The sequence below is a fragment of the Pinus tabuliformis genome, chromosome 5_2 (assembly GCF_031772625.1).
Source record: "Pinus tabuliformis cultivar Carrire ecotype Pingquan chromosome 5_2, CPIR1, whole genome shotgun sequence".
In the NCBI taxonomy this organism is placed as follows: Eukaryota; Viridiplantae; Streptophyta; class Pinopsida; order Pinales; family Pinaceae; genus Pinus; species Pinus tabuliformis.
Genome location: NC_142306.1, coordinates 1,141,268,622 through 1,141,289,374, shown reverse-complemented (window position 1 = coordinate 1,141,289,374; position 20,753 = coordinate 1,141,268,622). Strand labels below are relative to the sequence as shown.

The 20,753-nt window shown below is 40.4% G+C and overlaps 1 protein-coding gene across 2 annotated transcripts in view; it reads left to right on the top strand.

Annotated features, from left to right (window-relative positions):
- The first annotated feature begins 247 nt into the window (after positions 1 to 247).
- Positions 248 to 20,753, top strand: part of BLOS2 (biogenesis of lysosome organelles complex 1 subunit-like protein) — a 32,303-nt gene continuing 11,797 nt past the window's right edge. For both annotated transcript variants that reach the window (XM_089437573.1, XM_089437572.1), the window contains exon 1: positions 248 to 683. The gene's annotated coding sequence lies outside the window, so the exon portion shown is untranslated. The remainder of the gene's footprint in view (positions 684 to 20,753) is intronic.

Sequence of the window (20,753 nt, the reverse complement as noted above, 5' to 3'; positions counted from 1 at the left end):
CCTCCCAATTAACAAAGTACTTAGCAATGAGAACTCCACCAATTAAACCATCCTTTAAGCTATTTTAAATTTATTCCTATTTAAAAATAAACAAATATTTTTTATTAATATATTTAGAGTTACTTTAAAATTAACATACATTTTCCACCGTTAAGTAAAGAATTTTTAAGTAACTAAGTAAAAAAAACTAAAACATAAATCAAAAAGTCTTTACTATACTCCGACATGATACAATTAACATTTAAAGCGGAGCTCATTCATGCGAGTTGGTTTGCGATTTGGGGTAGGTTGTCCACGTATCTCATTTGGGTTTCGTCCTCCCTCGTTCGTTCCAGGCCTCCAATCGACTTTTTCGTCCATTTTTACGAAACTTAAAGTCGTTTCAATTCTGAAGCTTGGCTTCCGATCACGTCACTTTTTTGTTTGAACACTCAACCCGTCAGCGTTATCCAGAGCCCACTCGACTTGGTTTAATACCCACGCAGATTCGAAGCAGGTTGGGCTTCGAGCTTCATTCCGTTGAAGCTACGGGTTTGGATAAGTTGAATCGCCCATTTCAAACCCACGGATCCGTCGTCACATATCCATATCGTGCATCACCTCAGCGAGAACGTAGAATCAAATCCAGAGTTAACAAGTCTAATCCCACGCGAATCTCCTCTGTTTTGCAAATTTTTCTTCAGGTGATTTATCTTGATTAAACATTTAATTGATTACATGTGGTAAATTTTGGCAGTGTTTTTTTTTGTATCCCAATTGCCAGCGATAAGCTTGATAACTTCTGCGCTCATGTGATTTGTTTCCCATTGAATAATCGTTGAAAATAACCCTAGCTCTGCGTCACACAACACATTTCCACGTTCATCACAAATTTGAATCAAGCCTTTCTTGTAAATTGTGATAATTTTTTAACTTGTTTCCATTTGTTTGGTCTATGGTTTGATTTTCATGATTTTGGGTAAGAAAATTTCAATGTCCAGTTTGCTAAAATAACCCAATACGGCTCATTGGGCTCACAGAATCTTTAGATAATTTCAAATTTTCTCTTGGCAAATCCCGTGAATGGGTAATTAGTATATTAAAGCATACATCGGTGGACATTAAATTTTTCTGCATGTCGGACCAAGGCGCTTAATCAATAATTTATGAAAACACTTAGAAAAGCCGCACATATAATTTGGTGTGGGTGGTATCATTTTTTAATTATTTAGATTTTGTCTTTATTATGACGTGGTAAAGAAACTCAATATGACTTTGAATTTATTGTAGATTTATTGACATAATATGTGATATCCGAGAATTTTTAGGCTAGAGATATGTTCGATCATCTTAAAACAGCCATAGTGACACAATTTCATGTGGTTGGAGACTGTGTTTTCATCTTGTTGTAAATAGTTATAATCCTTATTCGCACCCCTTTGACTAATACTGCATTAGACAACACCTCTACACGGACTTTCACTTCCACGTACTCTGGGGTATATCGGAAATCCCATAGGGCTCTAACCATTCGATTGCTTGACTGCTATAGTGGCACTGAGAATAAGGGTCAAGAAGATATCCTCATGTATAGTGGTAATCGGGTAGTACGGCTAATGATACGGTTGATCTTCCTTAGTTAGTGCTTTGAGATATTGGCCGAGTACTACTGTTCAAGCTTGCCTGTATATTAGAGAGTTGTAGCACAAGGCAAACCATTGTCTGGACTCTGGAAGCCTTATCATGCTCTAAACTTGCTGCACTTGCATTTTTTATCATTTGGGGAGCAATACTTATGGATTAATCTTCATTTACTACAATTGACAAATATGCAAGATTTCACATAGCATTGTCGTAAATCATACAATTGTTTACATGTCATAATATATTGCAGAGATTTCATCAATTTGAACATGCACTAACCACTGATCATTCAAAGAATTTTCAAGCAACCTTAGACTAGTTTCTTTTAGAGTGAGTTAGAATATAATCCTACCCTTTTTCTCATCTATATTAAATGATAAATTTGGAATTAAGTAAAAGGTATCCCCTCTATTGAATTTTGATAGCTCGGACAAGTGATTCTGTACAGGTTTAGTGTCGAGCATGTAGAAGATGTTCGACAAAATTAAGTGGCTTTGTTTTTCCTAAGCACATTAATTAATTAGTGTTTAAGATCTTGAGATCATGAATTATGAGGATGATTTCATTAATCACAAAGTTGACTTCGTGAATCATGAGGCAAAGGAAAAATTATAAAAGTAATTGCTTGAGGAGATCTTGGCACGTATTCCAAAGGCAACACACACTTCAAGGAAGTTGGCATGCAAGCCTAGGAGTAGCGAGTGAGGAAAAGGAGAGGAAAAAGGAACACACAGATCTAGGCAGCCAGACACGCAAATCAAGACATGTCGCATGTGTGAGAGGGCTATAATAGGGATTTTTGCACATATGTCAAGGAGAGTACAACATCATGCAGATCGAGGCAGTGTCAACACACAGATCAAGGTAGTAGAATGCTTCTTGGCACACAAATCTAGACATATCTGTCTTGCTCGAAATTCTAGGTGCTGGGACAAGTTCTGTTGCTGTAATAAAACTTTTGATTTTCCTTTGCAAGCTGAAATAAAACAAAACACAAATATTGCTTTTCCCAAGTTGGGTTAGGAGCTCAACATTATTTTCTGTGCATCAATTCAATTTTGAGTTTTCTGCTAAAATTAAAATTTGGGTATAAAAATTTATTGGCACATTAAATTGTTTTGCTAGGCTTTGAAAAACTAACATGGTATGAGAGCTGCGCCTCTAAAAGAAATTCAAGCATTGCACAGGTCCAGCTCAAAGGGGTTCATGTTCTTCAACAACAGTTAATCAAGGGTTTGATCTACCATGGCAACCAGTGTTAGGTATGAAGATAGATTAGAAGGAGCCTCAAATTATCTCTAATGGAATGTCCAAATTACAATTGTTCTCAAGGAGAACAAGTTATGGAGCTTTTTCAGCTCCACTATGGTTGTTCCTACATCAAATCCTATTGCCTTAGACCTCCATGAGGTGAAAGAAGCTAGGGCACAGAGGATCATCTTGGATGGGGTAAAAGATCACTTGATTCCCCATTTGTCAGAGAAGAAGACAACAAAAGAGATGTGGGATGCACTCACAAAATTGTACTAGAGTGACAACCAAAATCAAAAGATGGTACTAAGGGACAAACTCCACAACACCAAAATGTCCAAGGGAGAAAGTGTGACTTCTTACCTTATTAGGCTCATGTAGGTACGAGATGAGATGGTAGCCATAGGGGAGACAGTTCTTGACACTAAACTGGTGCGTATAGCCTTGAATGGCTTTACGAAGCAATGGGATGTGTTTGTTAAATGCATCATTGGATGAGAGCATCTTCCCACATGGGAAAGGTTGTGGGATGATTTCATACAAGAAGAGATTTGAGAAGGGTCTCAACGTGGAGACCAAAAGAAGGGTGAGGAGGAAGAGAACTTGGCTCTAGCATCCAAGAGCAAGGGAAAGGCCAAGAAAGGCTCCATTGAAGGAGCTACCTCATACGGTAAGAAAAATAAGTTAGACATCAACAAAGTAAAATGTTTTGCTTGCCACCAGCCAGGACATTATACCAGCCAGTGCCCTAACAAGAAAAAGAACAAACAAAAGAAGTAGGTCACTGCTACAGTTGAGATGGACAAGTTTGCAGCCATATTTGAGGATGAGTTTTCACTTATTGCATGCCTCTCTAGTTCAATGGCCACCAATGTGTGGTACATTGACAGTGGCACTTCATGCCACATGATTGGAGTGCAAGACTAGTGTACTAGTCTAAAGGAGCATAGTTTGGATTTCCAAGTTGAACTTGGTGACAATGCCAAGTACATGCCAGTAGGCAGTGGAATTGTCAAGTTTCAGAGGGAGTCCAAGAAGCCTTTACTAGTGGAGGATGTGCTATACATTCTAGGTTCAAAAAAGAATGTGAACTCTATTTCAACATTGGAGGACATGGGTTATGTGGTGACTTTCTAGAAGGGGAAGGTGTATATTTGTCTTGAGGGTTCCAACCTTAGCACAAACAAAGCATTGGTGAGTAGTAGCCAGTAGTTGTGACTTGGGGGAGCTGTGGCATAGGAGGATGGCACACTTGCACCATGGAGCACTCAAAGTGTTAGGGGAGGTTGTAATAGGTCTTCTAGCTTTCGCTACAAATCAGTATGAGGTGTGCAAAGGGTGTGCCATGGGAAAGTATACCAAGAGTGTATTTCCCAGTAGTGACGACAAGTCCAAGGGGATCTTGGAATTGATCCATTTAGATGTATGTGGGCCCTTGTCAGCCGTGTTTACTGGAGGGTTCAACTACTATGTGACCTTCATAGATGACCATTTCAAGAAAACCTATATCTATTTTATGAAGACCAAGGCCGAGGCCTTTAGTTGGTTCCAAGAGTTTAAATCTCTTGTGGAGAGCCAACTGGGGAAAAAGATCAAGGTGCTTGGATATGACAATGGAGGTGAGTACAACTCAAATGCCTTTAAGGAGTTTTGTGCAGATTTTGGAATTAACAGGGAGTTGATATTTCCATATAATCCACAATAGAATGGAGCATCAGAAAGGAAGAACAAAGCCATTGTCGGGGCAACAAAGTCAATGATACATGATTAGGATCTGTCTATGTTCTTATGGGAAGATGTGTGTAACACGACAACTTATTTGCAAAACAAGAGTCTGTAAAAGGTGTTGGGGAAGATGACCCCCAAAGGGGCACATGCAGGGAAGAAACTAGAGATTTGGGCATCTTCGTATCTTCGGGTGCTTGGTTTATTGCCATGTCCCATTAGAAAAGAGGACCAAGCTTGAGCCTACTGTGTTGGGTACAACAAAACCTCAAATGCGTATGGAGTCTACATTCTTACACTCAGGAAAAAGTGGTGCGAGGGATGTGAAATTTGAGGAGGACAGGGCTTTCAAAAATTCCTGTGGATTAGTGCCAATTCAGGGAGAGGTTTAGGAGTAGGAAGCACCAAAAGAAGAAGGGATACAACCATTACAAATTGCAAGACCCCAGACTAGTGCAGGACAAGTAGCATGAGCATGATGAGGATTAGGATGCTCCATTTACCCAAGCCGAGACTTCGAGGAACAACAAGCTAAAATGGGTAGAGCATACCTTGAGGGAAGCTCAGGTGCAGGTGGATGTGCCTAGAGCTTCAGTTGGGGAAAGCAGAGCACCATAGAGATTTTCTAGCTACATGGCTCTTATGAGCGAGTTGATAGAGGCCAAGCTTTCCAATTTGTAGGAGGCATCTGCATAGCAGTGTGGTAGGATCCCATGGTGGAAGAGTACCCTTCCATCATGAAGAATGATGTATGGGATGTCGTGCCACGACTTGAAGGAAAATCAGTGGTAGGATCTATAAAATCAAACACACTGCTGATGGTAGTGTTGAGAAGTTCAAAGCTTGGTTCGTGGCTAAGGGGTTCTCTCAGAGAGAGGGAATTGACTATGACGAGACATTTGCCCCTATGGTTAGATATTCCTCCATTAGGGCCATGATTTCCATTGCTATAGAGATGTGTTGGAACATCCATTAGATGGGCGTCAAGATGACATTTCTTAATGGTGTGATCGAGGAAGAGGTCTATATAGAGAAACTCGAGGGTTTTGAGCATGGGAGAGATTCCCATGTATGCAGATTGAAGAGAGCACTGTATGGACTCAAGCAAGCACCACGTATGGTATTCCAAGATAGCCAACTGTCTGTTGGGTCTGGTCTTCACCAAGAGTGATGTTGACTTGGAGCCACTCATTCTTGTTGTATGTAGATGACTTGTTTCTTCTAGGTTCAGTGAAGCTAATTGCAAATTGCAAGAGGGATCATGCTTCAGAGTTTGACATGAAGAATTTTGGGCTGATGCAATGCTTTCTTGGGTTGGAAGTATGGTAGAGAGATGGGCATATATTCCTTGGACAAGGGAAGTACTCAGTGGATATCTTGAAGAGATTTGGGATGCAGGACTGCAAGCGTATGGCTATGCCAATGGTGTGAAAAATTGGAAGAAAATTGATACTTTCAAGTTAGAGGTAGTAGACCCCACTTTATACAGGGAGTTGATTTGCTCTCTTATGTATTTGGTTAATACTAGACAAAATATATGTTTTGTTGTCAATACACTCAGTTAGTTTATGGTTGAGCCAAAGCGAGTGCATTGGGTAGCAACAAAACATGTCCTAAGATATCTGCATGGAACAATTGAGTATGGATTGAGCTATATCCAGGGCGATGGAGTAAAACTAGTGGGTTATACAAAAGCTATTTGGGAAGGCAACGTAGTTGACAGGAAAAGTACTTCAAGTTGTTGTTTCAACTTGGGATCTGGAGTTGTTTCTTGGTTCAACAGGAAACAAAAGTCAGTTGCACTGTGTTCTGTGGAAGCTAAGTACATGGCTGCAAGCTTGGCATCATGCGAGGCCATTTGGCTTCAAAAGTTACTCATTGGGCTGTTTGATCAGGAGTTGGGGATGATTGTGATACATTGTGACAATTAAAGCTACATCAAGCTCTTGGAAAATCCAGTGTTTCATGAAAAATTGAAAGACATAGAGACCAGGTATCACTTCATCCAGGATTGTGTGCAAAAGGGGATAGTGAAGCTACAATATGTACCTACAGATGAGTAGGAGGCATACATTCTCACAAAGGCCTTGATGAAAGGCAAGTTCATCTTCTTCAGAGATAAACTGGGGGTGATACAAAACACTTTCCTTGCTAAGAGGAAGTGTTAAATTTTGCTAGCTCGGAAAAATGATTATGCATAGGCTTAGTGTCAAGCATGCAAAAGATGTTCGACAAAATTTCCTAGCAAAGTGACATTTTATTTTTCTTAAGCACATTAATTAACCAATGTTAAAGACCTTAAGATTGTGAATTACGAGGAGATCATGAATGTTGGAAATACTAAGAGGGAGGGTGAATCAATATTTCATTATTTTTAACTATTTTTATCTTTTAAAACATTTGATGCACATAAATCATGAAACACAAATCTTTACATAAGAAACACTTATACAATTTTTCTTTGTAAATATTTGTAAACTTCCTTGTACAAAGTAAGCAACAACTTGCAGCTTTCTTAGGCACTAACCTACAGGAGATTCTATTCCTCTAGCTGAGCACCAACTCAGCAAATGTAGGCACCAACCTACAGGAGACACCAATCCCCCCCAATTGAGCACCAACATAGCAAACTGTAGGTACCAACCTACGTCTTCAAGTTGTTCGTTGGATTTGGCATCAATAACTTTTGGTCGTCAACAAATTCTTCAACGAGTTGTCATCTAACCATGCAACCCTCTAGTTTGCGCCTTCAAGCTTGATCACAACCACTTAACCTGTGCACCTTAACCTTGTTCTCTTCAACTAGGCTCCTTGACTTGTCTCCTTAGATTTGATCTTCTACATTTCAGTTCTTTGTATTTGATCAAAAAGAGGTCTGCCCATTTGGCACTTCAACTTCCTTAACTCTTGCTGTTCCTTGTTCAATTGTCACTGTTTAGGCTTATTATATGTTCAAAGAGGTCTGCCCACCTGGGAATTTGTATGTGACACTGTAGATTTCTTTTTGCTACATAGGGCTTTTCACGTGGAAGTTGGAAACAAACAAGCCTTTACAACCTTGAAGGTCTGCTTCTTGCAGCCTATCAATTCATATATTTTCATTGGGATCAGTGTATGCACCTCGAGATCCGTGTATCTGCATTGGAATATGTGTACATTCATTTGGATGTTTCATTACATTGGGATTTGTGACAGTGCATTGGATACTATAACATGGACTCCACATCATCACATGTGCCTCCTACATCTTTTGGAGAGCACACCTCCTTTGTGGAGAGATTCCTCCACATTTGTGAGTTTGTTTTGTTAGTTAGACCATTATGGACCATGCATATGAGTTGGTTAGGGTTTGTTGGTGGTTGTTACACTATGGACCATACTTGGCATGCATGTGTTGTGGTTGTGGGTGGTTGGAGCATTGTTGGGAGAGCGTCATCTCACTTTGGACCTCATTCACATATGTGAGGTATTCATTGCATGTTTTGAGGGTGGCTTAGCTTTAGGAGCACTTATCTTTTAACAAAGTTCTTAGAATTTTTCTATATCAACACCATTATATGTAGAATGACCACAAGATTTCTAAATGTGGTTATAATAGATATTTGGGAACAAAATGATACAATTATGGTTTTTTTAAATTTGCCATAGCAAAGTTATTGATGCATTTTGACCACTTGACACCCCCGTTGTAGGATTTGGTTCCACATGTGTGGTTGCTATTTTGAGGAGCTTGTTACATCATGACAAGGTCTACCTCGCTAAGGAGGAAGTTAGTTGTTGATTTGACCATATCTATTAATATTTTAAGGAGAGTGTCCACTTAGTTGAGCCATCTATTCCATTCTATTATATGTGTTATTGTTGTGAAATTTCCTTAAATTGCAATAGCTGGAATTTATTCTCTTAACTCATTAGCAGTGTATTAATTTTCTGATTAATATCTAATAAATCACACTGCAATTCTTCACAAATAAATTCTGCAGAAGCTAAATAAAACACTGGAACGAAGAAAATAGATGCACACACACAATAAAATTGACACTAATATTTTTGGACTAACGTCCCTAGAAAAACCCTGAAGGGAAAACATGTGTAGTAGATGAGGGTTTATTTTTATTATTATGCAACAATAAAATCTGAATACAATAATTTGGATGCCTGATTGGCAATCCTCAAACAAAATAATCTGGCCAAATAATTTGTGAGACAATTTGTCTCACTCCACAACTTATTCGACTCCAACAACTAGCCCAACTGAGCTACTCGAAATGCCCTTGCGTCAGCCTTTGCGCAAGCCTTGTGCAAACCCTACTCGCACTGTTTGGAATCTAGCGTTCTTCCCGACTCTTCCTCTGGAAATGACTCGCTTGGCCTGCTGGAATTTTTCTCGGCCTATAGCACCTGAATCGACCTTCTCTTCAGCGGAATCGAACTGCCCTCTAATGCCTCTGCTTTGCCCCTGTGCAGCCTCACTGAGGAAATAATGTGGCCCTCCTGCTGTTGACTCTCCAACACTGGAACTCCACTGGAAATCTCTGCGGTTGCTCCCTCAATCATTGTTACTCTGGCTCGAGCTCTTCTTTCTGCTGAATCAGTGCACTTGATAGCTCGATTTGCCCAAGGAATTCACTCTCCCCCTTGCTCGATGTGTCTCAAGTGTGTTTATATCCATCCCCATTGACCTACTCTTATAATATCTCGTTGGATCACCATCAACCATGATTAAATCGTTATCAATGGCTAAGATCATCTCTAACTCGATCCATGTGAGTTTCTAGAGCTTTCTCAACTTTCCTTAATTAATTCTTATTAATTAACCAGTTTTCCTAAGTTAGACTTAGGAAAAATTTAAATGATGGTTAATTAATTTAATTAAGGCGCTTCGCAAGCTTTTCTCGTGAAACCTTTGATGGGTTTTCAAGATCTCATGTTCCTTAGTCACTTAGACACAAATCGATACTAGAACATTTGTTTGATGCTACAAAAACTAACACTCTTTCTTAACAAGGAAGGTATTCTCCCATAACATCTTCCCTCATGTCACTGATGTCTAACATCTGTAACCAACTGTCACTGTCCACCAAGCCACTACGCATACTCTGATTCATTTGCGAACCCTGTCGCCGAACCATCCTGCATCTGCACTGCTGTTGACACTGCACTGTGTCACCTTGCACTACTGCCAACACTGCCTGTGCTGCATCTAATCTCATGTTGTTGCTGCTGCAACTACTGCAACTGAGAACCAATATATGGATCCACTATGTCCTTGTACTGGCTCTGCAATTGTCTCTTGAGTCTCTGGATGCAACTAGTCTCTGCATTGTCTACTGAGTAACTGTCTGCACTCATCTATCTCTCTACCCCTCTAGGAACTGACTATAACTAGTCTCTGCAACTGCCCTTCAAAATTTGACTGCGCTTACTGACACTGGTCCTCTTGCTACTGAAAAGGGTTCTCCAATAATACCCATCCGTTCTCTGAAATAGACAAACTTAGCTCTACCTAGAGCTTTCGTGAGTATACCTGCAACCTGCTATTTTGTGGAAACATGTTGTAGCTGGAATGCCCCATGCTGCACACAATTTCTGATGAAGTGGTATTTAATATCTATATGTTTCGACCTATCATGAAACACTGGATTTTCAGAGAGCCTAATGCAACTCTGATTATCACAGTAGATATTGGTTGCCTCCAACTTCTGGCTGAACAAGCTTACTAACAACTTTCAAAGCCATATAGCTTCACATGTGGCCATGCTGGTTGCCATGTACTCTGCTTTTGCAGAGCTCAGTGCCACGAACATCTGCTTCCTGCTACACCAAGATACAACCCTTGATCCAACGTTGAAGCAACACCTTGATGTGTTCTTCCTATCCACTGAACTGCTTGCCAAATCTGCATCTGTGAACCCGCATAGTCTGACACCATCACCTTGAGTATACCTCAATCCATACTTGACTGTGCTTCGCAAATACCTCAGTATATGCTTTGTTGTCGTCCAATGCACTCTCTTAGGTTCCACCATAAATTCACTGAAAGTGTTGACCGCAAAGCAAATATCTAGCCTAGTGTTGACCAGATACATGAGGGAATTGATAAGTTGTCTATACATGGTTGGGTCAACATCCTCGTCCTATGATGTATCTATCTGTTAGTTTTTGATAGCATCGGAAGTGCTCTAGCCATGAAAATTGGTGGAGAGGCTAAGGCACATGAGTTCTAAAGAACCCATAAACCGTTTGGTGAAACTCCACTTGAACTGTATTTTATTAAAATAATTAATATTTTTAATGGAGTTCCTAAGTCTAAACTTAGGGAAATTAAAATAGTAATGGGTATTAATCAAAATATGGGTGAGAATGATCTAGAAGGCGGATCAAGTCATGTTTTAGTCTTAGCCGTTGATTAGAGACTTAATCTCGGCCATTGAAGACTCAAAAGGAAAAGTATAAGATGGAGGCTTGGGGTTCACTTAGAGACACACAGAGAGTTGATCAGTCAATTTGATTTTTTCTAGGGTAGGGTTTGCTAAGGAATTCGAACCAGTGATCAAGCAATGAGGATCAGAGGTAGTACTGGAAGGAAGTGATTTCTAGTTCTAGTGAATACACAAAGAAGGATAATAGAGCCAACGCTGGTCCAAGAAGGGACAATGCAACAGCTGAAGGAGATTGATGCAGAGGGTCAACGCAGAATTTGGAGGAGGTTGACGCAGAAGTGATGGGGATGAGTAGAGTTCAATGTCGGGAATCACAGTAGTTGATTGGAAAGAGAAATCTCGATTTCTCAACAACAAAAGCAACAACAGCCAAGGTTGACGCAGTTAGAGGAAGCCCACACGCAAAAATCATGCAAAGCTTGCGTAGGCACACACAGGGACTGCACAGTAGGTCATCCAGGAGTTGGGGACAAAGCAAAATCTCCAGAATCAGTGTGAGAGAATTCTCAGTTATCTTCTCTGAGTGGATTGCTGTTTTTCTCTAGAGCATCCAAATTGTATTCAGACATTTACTACCAATAATAAGAATCCTCTTATCTGCTGCACCAATTTTCCCACATCGGGTTTTTTTGGGGACGATTGTCCAAAAACAAGTGTGTCAATGTGATTGTTCATATGCTGATGTTTCTCTTACCTTTCAATTTTCAGTTCTTAATTTGTGAAGTCTGCAACTGAATTTATTTTGGTATTTACTGAAGTATTGGTGAATAACTTATTATAAATAAGTAGGAGAAATAAATCAATTATTACAGCAAATTTTCACATGGTATCAGAGCAAGGTCCAGGCAAGATGGAAGCAAAGAAAAAGGGCATGGAGAACAATATGGATCATAATATTTCCGAATTAGCTTCCAAGCTGGAAGAGGAGTTTGCTTGCTTATCAAGTTCTGCATCAGTCGAGGATTGGTACATTGATAGCGGGGCTTCAGCTCATATGACTGGAGAACGAGAATATTTCTCAAGCTATCAAGAGGAACAAATGAACTTCCAAATCACAATGGGTAACAGGACGAAATGCACCCCAGTAGGAAAAGGAACCGTTATATTCCAGACAATAGCAGGAGATAGTCTTCGAGCCACGAATGTACTGCATGTGCCAGGTATGGGAATGAATTTGATTTCTGTCTCTCAATTACAAGATAAGGGATATGATGTATACTTCATTGGTAATAGAGTATATGTCAAGCATCCAAAGTGGAAAAAGAGGGCCTAGATTGGAACTCGAAGCAACAGATTATACAAGTTGCAACTCGAGTCTCGTATAGCATTGATAAGCAGTAATGTCGATGGAGAAAAAGAATTAAATGAGCCGTGGCATAGGAGGATGGGACACTTAATTCATGGGGCATTACGAATGCTCAAGGAAACTGTTATGGGAGTTCTAGTGCTTACTACCAAGCATGATGATACATGCAGAGGTTGTATGCTAGGCAAGTACGCCAAAGCAGCACATTCCAGAAGCAACAATAGAGCTAAGAGTGTATTGGGGTTAATACACTCAGACATTTGCTGTCCAATGTCTAAAAGGGCCATCAATGGCGCTGAGTATTTTGTTACCTTCATAGATGACCATTCCAAGAAAACTTGGATCTATTTTTTGAGAACCAAGGATGAGGTCTTTGATCGGTTTAAAGAGCTTAAGGCTCTAGTGGAAAACCTGACAGGAAGGAAGATCAAGATATTGCGCTCAGACAATGGCAGAGAATACACGGATAAGAACTTCACTGATTTCTGTGCAAGAGAAGGGATTCGAAGAGAATGGACAACACCTTATAATCCAGAACAAAATGGAGTTGCAGAAAGGAAGAACAGAACTATTGTTGGAGCAACAAAGGCGATGTTATATGATCAAAATCTACCCAAGTTTTTATGGGTAGAAGCATGCAACACGACTGTACACATTCAGAACAGGACTCCTCATAGGGCTTTAGGAAAGAAGATGCTAGAGGGAGTTTTCACGGGAAAGAAGCCAGAAGTAAGTCACCTTAGGATATTCAGAAGTGTAGCTTATTGCCATATTCCAGAAGAGAAGGGGAGCAAGTTAGAGCAGACTACCGACGTTGGGTATCTAGTAGGTTACAACGAGACTTCAAAGGCGTATCAGATCTACATTCCGAGTAGTAGGAAGATTGTAGCAAGGCAAGATGAAAAGTTCATGGAAGATAGAGCCTTCAGGAAATTTGGTGAGATTCTGTTTGAAGAACAGGTTGAGGATGCTCCTCTAGTCTAGCAATAGGGAACAAATCTGGCAGGAAGACAAGTGTCTGGTTCAAGCACGGTAACCAGTACTAGCATCTCCTCAAGAGAAGAGGAGCCAGGAGTGTCACAACAGGTACAACAACAGGAAGAGGAACAGATGGAACCTCCCACCACGAGTGGAAGAACTAGCCGAGAAGTACGGCAGACTCTAAGGGACGTAGAGGAATTTGTTGGAGCTCCTAGAGTTGAGAAAAGGCAACATAGACAACCTGACAGGTACCAAACATTGGTAGCTCAGGTCGAAGAACCCTTTAGTTTTCAAGAAGTCATACAACACCAGGTATGGGTGGATGCCATGGTAGAAGAGTACAGTTCTATCATGAGAAATGATGTCTGGGAAATTGTACCAAGACCAAAGAACATATTAGTTGTAGGTTCAAGATGGATCTACAAGATCAAGTATGTTGTAGATGGTAGCGTAGACAAGTACAAGGCTAGGTTTGTCACAAAAGGAAGGAATAGATTATGAGGAAACCTTTGCCCCAGTAGCTCGGTATACCTCTATCAGATCCATTATATCCCTTACAACACAGATGGGATGGGAGATTCACCAAGTGTATGTCAGGACAATGTTCTTGAATGGGATGATAGAAGAAGAGGTATATATCGAACAACCAGAAGGTTTCGAAACACATGAAAAGAGAACTCATGTGTGCAGGTTGAAGAAAGCCTTGTATGGGGCTAAAACAAGCACCCAGAGCTTGGTATGGTCGAATTGACAACAACTTACAACAGTTGTGATTCATCAAGAGCAATGCTGATCCCAATCTTTATTATCTGCTGATAGAAGGTGAGCCGTTAATTCTGGTAGTGTATGTGGATGATCTATTTTTGACAGGATCATCCAAACTCATAGAGGATTGTAAGAAGAACCTGGAAACTAAGTTTGATATGAAGTATTTGGGGCTAATGCACTATTTTCTGGGATTGGAAGTTTGGCAGCAGGATGGTGAGATCTTCCTTGGACAAGGAAGATATGCATCATGAATTCTGAAAAGATTCAGAATGCAGGATTGTCGATGTATGGCTACGCCTATGATTACCAATTGGAAGAAAGTAGATGCTTCGGGAGACAAGGAATTGGACCCCACCTTATACAGACAACTCATTGGGTCGCTTATGTATCTGGTCAACACTGGGCCAGACTTATGTTATGCTGTCAACACTCTTACTCAGTTCTGTTGGAAATACTGAGGGGAGGGTGAATCAGTATTTCTTTTCTGACTATTGTTTTGCCAGTTAAAACATTTATATTCAGAACACAAGATGAACAACAAGAATAAATGCTTTTATTAATATAATCTTTGCAGTAAAATAGATACAGTATATAAGTGGTTGCAATCAGTTGCCAAGCACCAACTTGGACTTTTCTGAGGCTCCAACCTCCAAAGCTCCAACTCTATTTCGCCAAGGCACCAATCTTGGACTTAGGAGCACCAACTCCCAAGGATTTCAATCCTTCCAGTTCCTGAGACACTAGTCCCAAGGACACCTATCCTTCCTACTTCTGAAGCACCAATCCCAAGGACTCCAATCCTTCTTACTTCTAAGGCAATCAACCCCAAGGACTCCAATCCTTCTTACTTCTGAGGCAATCAGCCCCAAGGGTTCCAACCCAATCTTGTATAGGCATGTTTGATAGTAATGTTCTGCTCTCAGAACTCTTCTCTACTGAGTTTTGTCTGTTTATCGCTTCACTGTAGTCTCCATGCTACAACATCAATGACAACTAGTCTTCTTATGAAGGAGTCTTTACAACTCTTCATACTGTCCACACAGAGTCTCCAATAGCCTTCGTGCTCTCTGATAATGTCTTCACACAACTTTAGTCAGTCTACTGTTAGCTGCACTAAGCTCTGCATAAAGAACAACTTTCTGTTCAAGCATCTGTTCTAATGTCACAGTGAATGCTTCAGCATGACTGCTTCTCTGCTGGCTACTTCTCCCTTCAAACAATGTTAGACAAAACTTTATTCACTACATCACAGAGTTATTCTTCACACTCCATTGTATACCTGATTAATTCATCATAGGTTTGAGTCTTTCACAGGGTGATACGATCAGCAAAGATGCTCATCCTTTGAGTGCCTCCTGTCCTGTTGGTCCTTCGGCCCTTTCCTGTTCTGCTGGACCCTACTGCTACTATTTCCTCCAACTGTTTCAACAGCATTCAACCACACTCTGTTCTCTGTTTTTCCTGTTTTATGCATTCCTCATGCCTCTGTCTATCGGTTTCCTCTTTTCGCTAGCTCTTTGGCTTCCTCCTCGGTCTCTGTAGTTTCCTCTGCATCGCTTGATCCTTCAGCTTCCCTCCTTGGTCGCTGTGGCTTCCTCTGTCTCTTCGTGCTCACCAACACTCCTGAGACACGTTGATTCAACGGCGAGGACCGAATAATACACAGAGAACACATATTCCAAGTTAAAACTGTAACAACGCTCCTTTTTTCAATCATCATAGATATACACAGGACTTTACAGTTTAACGGAGATGCCACGTCCCAATCGCAATCGCAATCGCCATGATTCAGCCTACTGAACTATTGTTCAGGCCTCCTGAACTATCGGGTGCGTTTTATATGCCTCTTTGGCCTAAAAACCCCGCGCAATACAAAAAAATTGAATACACAGAGTTATATGAAAAAACACGACCAAACCGCTTAAGGGCGGACTTCAAATTTAATTCACCTGAGTCTATAACCGCATCGGATCCGATGTGCAATCACAATCGGCAGTCGCGCTCATGACATCACTGATGGCCGATTCTCCACTGGACGCGATATTATATTAAGCACGGCAAGGCCTTACACACTTGCGATATGGCGGATGCGATATCGTATTGAGCCCAACTATAATGTTGCATTAGGTCTGGTCTTGCAATCGCAATCGGCGCTTGTAGGAGGACAACCCTTTGTGTATCATTGCGATGGGCGGATGCGATACATTATTAACCCATAGCACAATGTTGCAGCGGGTTTGCGTATATATGTATCACAATCGGGGGTTTGGGGTGATGGCACATAGCCGAACCGCCGATTTCACTGTCGCCGATATATATATATATGCCCGCTCCGATAGTGTATTCCAATGCAACTGTGATTTCCGCCTCCGATAGTGTAAATGGCATATATATGTGAGTTTCGCCTCCGATAGTGTATTCTGCGCACACATATATAAACTCTGCCTTTCCGCTCCGATAGTGTATTTGCATATATGTATAGGTTTTTGCCACCGATAGTGTTAAATGCATATCTATATATATATATATATATATATATATATATATATGAGTCTGCGCCTCCGATAGTGAATTTGCATGCATATACACTATATAGCTCCCGATAGCTCCGTTTGCTCCTCTGTTTGCTCTGTTTGCTCCTCTGTTTGCTCTGTTCTTCTTTGGCATTTATATATGGCACCTCCTGTAGCTTTGTTTTGGCATATATATATATATATATGGCTCCTCTTGTAGCTCCTCTTGGTTCTTCTTGGGCATGTATTACATGCAATGCTCCTCTGATATGGCTCCTCTTGCTCCAATGTGGCTCCTTTGGCTTGGCAGTGTCTTTCAAAGACCTCCTCTTATACCTTCATACCTTGATGGCTTCTGCCTTTTCCGATATGCCTCTCTTGCTCTGATATTCTGCAATAGCTTTGATATGCCCCCTTTGTTAACTCCTCCATTAACAGAGTCTTGCTTATGGCTTGGCTTTCCTGATGGCCTTGCTCCTGTCTCTTCATGGATCTGCTCTGCTTCCCCTTGGCTTCATATCATCATCTAGAATATCTAGTATCTAGAATATTGCCATATTGACATCAATGACAACCTAGGTCAACAATCTCCCCCTTTGTTATTGTTGGCAATATTCTTCTTCTCTCCCCCTTTGACATCAATGGCAAAGGAGTGCTATGGGACTCCCCCTATCAAATTGCTTCTGTTCCTCATGAATGGTAGATCTTCATGGGTTTGTGACTCCCCTTGTCATAGTGCTCTTCTTCTTTTTACTAAAGATAGAAGGATTGATGCTTTATCATCAATTAGCACATTATTCCCTCTTCATGTCTCAGAACTACTTTATCATGGCTTCAACAATGCTTAAAGATGCTCTACTTTCTGCTTTCAATCAGATTGCAAATAGCCATACACCAAGTGTCCAAGTTCAGGTTTTTATGCTTCAATCCAGATTGTTATCTCCATAGTCAGAATTGAGAGGCCTTCATAGTCCGAATCAAGAGAAAAATGCCACTGAACTTTTATTTCTTGTTATCTTTCTTCAGATCCGAGTTCCTTTGTGTCTCTGTGCTTCTCCTTAAGTCACTGCCATCCAGTATTCAACATTACTGCATTTGGATGAAGTGGTGAGAGGTTGTGCCTTACTGTTGCTATATTTTCTCAGTGACCAGTCTTAGCATAAGTTATATTTGACTGCACAACATTCTCCTTTCTATGAGCCATCTTTTCCTTGTGTTCTTGTACATATCTTAGCAAGTTATTTCCCTAGTAGATTTAGATATCCAATTTGTGACTATCTTTTTAAATCATTCTGCTGATTTTTTTTTTTTTTTTTTAGCAATGCTTCAGTTTGTTATATGCTGCCAGCTGTTCTGACTTCAAACTCCATTCCAAATGTTATCTATAATTTATCTGTTCTCACATTAAATCCCTGAGTCAAGACATTTAGCATCTGTAATATCAGTACCATAGTTATTTGCCCTATTTCTCTAGCATTAGATGACTTTCTCTGTTGCTCCAAATACTACTTAGTGATTAAATGGAAAGCGTCTTTAACAACAGTCCAAAGAATGGTTACGGGATCATGTTCTTCAATGGAGTACCCCTGAGAAATGATCTTTATCAAAGAATGATTGCTAATATAGCTCAACAAGGATTTCATAGGGACCCTTTCACTAATAGATTTTGCAATAATGATCAAGGATCACAGGCTCCCCTTGACTGTATGCATCATCTCCTTTTGGCAGTCTTCCCATCAAATGCTTAGATTGTCAAAATTCAGGCCAATGACATATGCTGTTGACTGGAGAGTTCAAGGGACTTTCGGATTGTATTTGCTTTCTTCTCCATACTTGTGTAACTTTCTTCTTTTGCATGGTTCTAGCTTGTGTAAGAGCCCAAGTTAAGTTACAATCACGTGCCATATGACCAATGTTATGACACTTGAAGCATTCTACATTGTTCATGAATAAGAATTCATGATTTCTTCCTGCAAAATTGTTTCTTGGAGATTGTTGGGGACCATAATATTTATCTCTATGAGATGGTTGGGGACCATAACATCTATCTTTATGATATGCTTTACAGTCTTTTGCCATGTGACCAAAGTTTGTACAAGAATAACAATAACCAAAAAATGAACTTTGGTACCTAGGAGATGGAGATTCCCTTGATGTACTTCTGAAGCCTTTCTGCCTTGGGATCCTTTGATGATAACCATTGCCTCTCGCATCTTTGACATCATCTACATTTCTTCTTGGAGCAGGATTTCTTCTTGGAGCAGGATTTCTTCTATTGTAGCCTTGATTTTTCTCCTTGCCTTTGCTGGAACTGGGAGCATCACCATTTCTTTCTGGCTTCTTCACATCCCTTTTGTTTGAAGCATTATCATTCTTGTTTGAGGATTCACCTGCATACCTGAGACTTGATTTATCAAATGGACATCTGTGATAGCTGAGCATGTCATCCAAGGCCTGAGAGCTCTTCAAGATTTTGTTCATCCCTTCAACCTTTGTTCTGAGGAAGACAATCTCTTCTTCCAATCTTTCACACTCATTATTCTTCTTAGCAAGTTGTTTCTCAGTTTCTTCCTTGATACGAGTAGCTTCATCTGCTTCTATTTTAAGGGAGATGATATCTGACTTCATTCTGAAGATTTCTTCATTCTTTGCTTGACTGCTCTTCATTTCTTCCTTGATCCTTGTAGCTTTACATGTTTCAGCCTTGAGAAGCTTGATGTTAGATTTTAATTTGAAGATTTCTTCATCCTTTGCTTTCAGTTGACAGATCATGGTGTTTCTTTCCTTTCCTGCTTCATCAACCTGTCCTTCTATGACTTCCAATGCTTCCATGGTCTTTTCAGCTCCTTGTGCTTGTTTCCTTGCTTCTTGTAGTTGAGACTTGAGAGAGGAGACCTCTACCTTGTACTGACCAATCTCTTCTTCAAGTTTGTTCAAGCTTTTGTGCCTTTGTTCAAGTTGACTTGACAAGGTATCTTCCTGATTCTTTGCTTTATTCAATTGATTTGTCATGGATATGACTTCTTCATGATGCTTTCTTTTGCTTTGATGAAATTCCTTCTTAAGCTTGGCAAGCTATTCATCCCTTTCTTGTACTTGGTCACCAGTTGGTGCTATCTTCTTAAGTTCCTCATTTTCCTTTGTCAAACTGTTAATCTCTTCCATGGCAGCCATAAGTTGAGCGAGGAGATCTTCTACAAAATCTTTTTCAATCTCTTCATCTTCTAGGTCTGCTTTAGCCTTGATGTCATCATTCTCATCTTCATCTTCTATGATGGGTTCTGGATTTCCTTCTTGATTTCCATCATCTTCTTGACTGATGGTCATGGTCAATGCTCCTTTTGAGTGAAGGTCATGAAGTTTGTCCCATATAGCTATTTGATGAAGCTGGGATTCACTAAAAGTGAAGCCAATCTGAACCTTTACTTTAAGGTTAAAAATGATAACCCTGTCATTTTGGTACTTTATGTGGACGACCTCTTTCTGACAGGTGCAAACCCTCGTTCACAAATGTAAGAGGGAGTTGGCTTCTGAATTTGAGATGAAGGACCTAGGACCGATGCACTATTTCCTAGGGTTGGAAGTTTGGCAAAATCCAGGTGAAATTTTCCTCTCTCAAGGAAAATATGTTGTGAAGATATTGGAAAGATTTGGGATGGTGGACTGCAAGCCTGTGACTACTTCGATGGAACTTAACTTTAAAAAGTTATGTGGTAGTGCAGCTGAACCTGAATTGGGAGATGCTTCTGAGTATCGTCAACTCATAGGAGCACTAATGTTCTTGGTGAACTCCCGTCCGGACATATGTTTTGCAGTTAACACATTGAGCCAGTACATGGTTGAGCCTGATCATATACATTGGATTGCCGCCAAGAATCTTCTGAGATATCTTCGGGGCACAATCACTCATGGATTGAGATACATTGTCGAAATGTGAGGCTGCATGGTTATTCTGATGCTGATTGGGTTGGCAGTGTGGTGGATCGCAAGAGCACTTTTGTATGCTGTTTTTCTTTGGGTTCTGCTTCGATATCTTGGATGAGCAGGAAGCAGAAATCAATTACCTTGAGCACCGCTGAGGATGAATACATAGCTGCTAGTATGGCCTTGAAGAAGCTCTTCAGTGAGCTGTTTGGACATGTG